The sequence below is a fragment of the Heptranchias perlo genome, chromosome 29 (genome assembly GCF_035084215.1).
Source record: "Heptranchias perlo isolate sHepPer1 chromosome 29, sHepPer1.hap1, whole genome shotgun sequence".
NCBI classification, from domain to species: domain Eukaryota; kingdom Metazoa; phylum Chordata; class Chondrichthyes; order Hexanchiformes; family Hexanchidae; genus Heptranchias; species Heptranchias perlo.
In genome coordinates, this window is record NC_090353.1 from 23,585,850 (window position 1) to 23,591,421 (window position 5,572).

The window sequence follows — 5,572 nt, forward strand, 5'->3', positions numbered from 1 at the left end:
AGCATTCTAGGGTGTCTGGAGCAGTGGGGATGTGAGCATATGTTCTTCCCTTAGTTTGTAACAACAGCATTCTATTGACTTTTATTTCCTGCGGTTGCAGTAAGTTAATTTAAAAGCATTCCATGTAGCTTCAAATAAAGCTTTAACTAATTAACCCTTTTCGAGCCTAGTTTCCCTAAATATCTTTTAAAACCTAAAACCTATATTTCCTTAGACATGCCAGCACACAGCCTGGCAAAGTTTCTGCTGCTTGTCCAGTTGGGACCAGCCTACCTATTTGCATTTATCTGGAGGGTTAGTGAAGCTGAATGGGAAGAATCCCCACCCTTAGTAACAGTTCTACCACTTCAAGTCCCATCAATGAACCTAGCTGACTTGTCAATCTTCAACAACAGCCTATAATTCTGCAAAGCTGTTTGGTTAAAGTATCAGATACCAACTCTGCAGCACAGCATCGACTCAGCTTCAATCTCTTATCATCACATATGTCACCTGCGAGCCAATTTGTAGGATCCAAGACAAGGGATGGAGAGGAGACCCAGTGTAATTGGGTCTCAACCCAAATTCGTCCCCTGCTGCCCAGATAACAGTAGCTTTATGCCCCCAAGCCCAGGAATTTCAGAGTCCCAAGGTTCACTATAGGGTAAGGTGAACCTTAACTTGCCAACAGGATAATGTAACTGTAAACTTGTTATTTCGAATCCTACTTCAAACATTTCAAATGTTAAAATGTATTTGAAAAGAAAAAAAATGTAACGTCTTTCTGCAAAGCATTACTATCAGTAACAGGGAGATGAAAACTGTGCAGTCTGTAAAGGCTTAAATTATTGAGCTTCTAAACCTTTATTTATGTTGTGTATGTTAGACTTCAATTTACTGGCACCATAATATTTTACAAGGTTCAGTTCTTTATATTTTTTCCTAGAATACATGAAAAAATTGCTGTGTAAATATATGTGGGCAACTGATAACCAGGAGACTTGGAGCCATAATCATTAGTTGTGAGTGGCTCGTGCCAAATATGGAATGTACTGCTGGGAATTTCGTTGGTTATCTATTCCATATTCTTTTTTGTTAGAGAATTAAACATTTCTTATGGACATTAAAACCCCTCCATTTCCAGTGGCTAACATGCAGAGAACAACAGACATGAGGTCATGGTGACCTGCAACAAGTGCAGGATGTGATGTGCTAGTCCACACAATGCTATTTTGCCAGTCATCTGGCATGGATATTTTGGATGTAAATGAGTCTCATAGCAGATATTAATGTTCCTAATGGAAACGTGACCCACTGCTAGGATGGTTTTTCATTGTGGAGAATTCATGAATCACAGCTATGTCGCTTAATTTTTTTTTGCCATTCTTTAACAACAGTTTCATGCTCCCAAGCTTTTGTTTATTTTTATGCTGTTATGCCAGTTCCTGTCTCGAAATCAAGTAGAAGTCAAAATATTTTCACAGACTTTTAATTGCCTACGTATAGCTTGACAATCAAACTAATCTCAGGATCTTCTTTCAGTCACTAACAAATTACTCAGTAAGTAGATGACGACTAGTCACGTGACACAAGAAAGAACTTGCATTTATAGAGCACCTTTCATAACCTCAGGACATCCTAAAACACTTCACAGCCATTTTACGTCCACCTGAGAAGGCAGGCAGTATCTCAGTTCACAACAACAACAACTTGCTGAGGTGGAGAAGTTTAGGGAGGGAATTCCAGAGCTTAGGGCCTAGGCAGCTGAAGGCACGGCCGCCAATGGTTTAGTGTGGAATAGTGAGCCATACAGACCAGGAAGATCTGTGGCTCAATTTCGGGGCTATGCTGAGTTTTCTGATCCCAGCAGAGGTAGCAGAAGGGATGCTACGATTTGCAACAGTATCCCCTGGGCTGGGGTTGGGGGCGGGGAGGGGGGGAGGGGGTGGAGTGCAGTGGAGAATCAGTCAGGGTTCTCACCACTATCCAGTGATCCAATGCTGGAGCTTGTACTCATGGATGTAGAGAGAGAACAAACTTGAGCGTTGTTGTAATGCATCTCATGGTAAAATAGCCTGCCAACACTCACTGTCAAGGCTCACACATGAAGAATGGCTACTTCCATGAGGCACAGAAGAACTCTCAGGAACTGTGGAACTGTAGCCCAGCACGAGTCAGTGTTTCTGGAGAGAAGAAACTAGGAGAACATTGGAAAAATAACTCCAAAAATATCAGCAGTCGCATTCCTTCAAATGCAGTGCTATTGCACATACCATATAAAGATTATCAAAATAACCTGAAAAATTATTCCAACATGCCACAGATTGGAATTAAAATGGTCAGATAATAAAATGTTTTAAAATGAACTAAAGACCACAAAGTATTTATTAAAGTGCATGGGTCTTGAATTTCCACAGAGGTTCTCCTGATTTGCTGAAATCCCTGAGAAACAGCAATAATGGTGTTTGCAATGCTTCTTCAGGGTTTCTGCAGATTTTCCGCTGACATTATTGCGGACAATTGGAGAACCCCTGCAGTAATTAATGGCGTAGGTCTTTATGGCCTGATTTTTATGGGATTTCATTATTTTTCTTCCAGTTTCTTCCTCTGTCTCTTGTAGGTGCCAACTGCTGCTGTATAGTTCCATGGGCACTGACAGCTTTTCAGTACCTCATCCAAGTGGCCATTCTTCATATGTAAGTGCAAACATTGGGTGCTGGTAGGCTATGTGACCATGGAAGCATCACAATCAAGCCTGAACCTGTTCTCACTCGATGCCCATAAAGGCATCGGTCACAGGCTTTGACTGTCACTACGTCTTCATTTGGAGTGGCTGTGTCACCTGGGGATTTTGGAAAATACCTGAAGAAGCAGCAAAATGGATTTCCCCATGGGAAAAGCTCTGTATATGATGCAACTGCTGAAGGAAGATGAAGAGCAGGAAGCACAAAGGGAAGTTTGGCATATACAACAACATCAAAGATGACTGGGACTCTCTTGGTGGTATGCTGCCACCAGGATCTTTAGACCCCACCACTTTTTCCGTAGCATCAGACAGGTGCTGTGCTTAAGAAAGGTCAAGTTCTGCAGAGAAGCCTTGAGCAGCTGGCCCTGATCTTCAGCCTACTTCAACTGTATTGACTGTGGCAACTGCCCTTAAATTCTATGAGACTGGTTTGTTCCAGGGTTCCACTAAAGACCTTTGCAATGTCAGCCAGTTTGATGTTCACACCAGTATTTGGCAGGTTACTAATACCCAATTCCCTCACTGACAGAGCAGTCTAGTTTGTCAATTTTGAAAAGGGCAGAGTGAATGGCCAATACTTCTACTGAGTGACTGGCTTCCCAAGATTTCAAGTGGCTATAGCTGGAACACAAGTAGCATCAACTTCCCACATGTGAATGCCTTGAATTATATTAATTGAAAGGGATTCCAGTCCATAAACGTACAACTTGATTATGAGGGAATATGTGAGTGACTTTTGTTTGTGAAATTGAACACAGTGGAAGCCAAGTTGCGCATGCGCCAAAACCCAGACATGATTTTGCGGTTCTCCCAATTGTCTGCCATAACTTTGGCAGAAGTTTCGCAGAAACCCTGACGAAATGGCGCAAATGGTTTAGTTACGCGGATGACTGGGAGAAGCCCCATAAAAATTCAATCCCTAAGTTTTACTGGTTTTTAAAAAATAAATTTTGATCACAAAAATTCTAATTATAGATGTATGAATGAATCTTCATGCACCCACTCTTAAACACTTCTGATAATATCTAGGAGGTTTATTTTGGTTAAAGTATCACCAATCTGAGCTGAAATGAACTTATCTCTACTCATTATAACAATTTCCTCTTGTAATTAAAAGGTTTGAGCATTACAGTATGTCCTTAGCAGCTATTGTAAAATATTTCTGATCAAGAATAAGAACATAAGAGATAGGAGCAGGAGCAGGCCATTTGCCCCTTCAAGCCTGCTCCACCATTCAATGAGATCATGGCTGATCTGATTCTGGCCTCAACTCCACTTTCCCACCCGTTTCCCATATCGTTTGACTCCCTTGCTGATCAAAAATTTATCTAACTCAGCCTTGAATATATTCAATGACTCAGCCTCCACCGCTCTTTGGGGCAAAGAATTCCAAAGGTTCACAACCCTCTGAGAGAAGAAATTTCTCCTCATCTCTGTCTTAAATGGGCGACCCCTCATTCTGACACTATACCCCCTAGTTCTAGATCCCCCCATGAGGGGAAACATCCTCCCAGCATTTACCCTGTCAAGCCCCCTCAGAATCTTCTATGTTTCAGTAAGATCTCCTCTCATTCTTCTAAACTCCAGTGAGTATAGGCCCAACCTGCTCAATCTTTCCTCATAAGAAAACCCTTCCATACCCAGAATCAATCTAGTGAACCTTCTCTGAACCGCCTCCAATGCAAGTATATCCTTCCTTAAATAAGGGGACCAAAACTATATGCAGTACTCTAGGTGTGGTCTTACCAGCACCCTGTACAGTTGTAGCAAGACTTCCCTGCTTTTATGCTCCATCCCCCTTGAAATAAAGACCAATATTCCATTTGCCTTCCCAATTACCTGCTGCAGCTGCATGCTAACATTTTATGTTTCATGTTTGAGGACACCCAAATCCCTCTGTACCGCAGCATTCTGTAGTCTTTCTCCATTTATATAATATTTTGCTTTTTTATTCTTCCTACCAAAGTGGATGACTTCACATTTTCCCACATTATACTCCATCTGCCAAATTTTTGCCCACCCGCTTAACCTGTCTACATCCCTTTGTGTCCTCCTCACAACTTACTTTTCCACCTATCTGTATATCATCAGCAAATTTGACCACAGTACACTGGCTTCCTTCATCCAAGTCATTGATATAGATTGTAAATAGTTGAGGCCCCAGCACTGATCCCTGCGGCACCCCACTAGTTACAGATTGCCATCCTGAAAATGACCTCTTTATTCCAACTCTCTGTTTTCTGTTAGTTAGCCAATCCTCTATCCATGCTAACATATTACCCCCAACACCATGAGCTGTTACCTTGTACAGTCACCTTTTATGTGGCACCTTATCCAATGCCTTTTGGAAATCCAAATACACTACATCTACTGGTTCCCATTCAACCACCCTGCTCCTTACTTCCTCAAAGAACTCTAATAAATTTGTCAAACACGATTTCTCTTTCATAAAACCATGGCTAAAAGTTATTACTGAAAATAACATAACAGCTCAGGAAATGTTTATATGTTTTGGTGGGATTGCTGGATTGTTTTGAGTGAACAATTTACTCGGGACCTCCAAAATGACACCTTCAACAAAAGATTTGACGAACTCTGATATTTATATATGAATAAAAACAACCGATTGTGTTATACCTGGGTCCTTAATTTAAGTTCCAGTAGGTAACAAAGTAACGACCACTGTGGAAGGGCCCTGTACCTGAAGGTTTAACCCATCTGTTCCCCCTTTTTCAGATGCTAGTGGACCTGCTGTATATTCGGTTTCTAGCAAATTGCAAAGTGCACCCTGCTCTGTGAGGTCGGCGCTATAACAGATGAGAAAGCGACGCCCTCTCCTATAAAGTA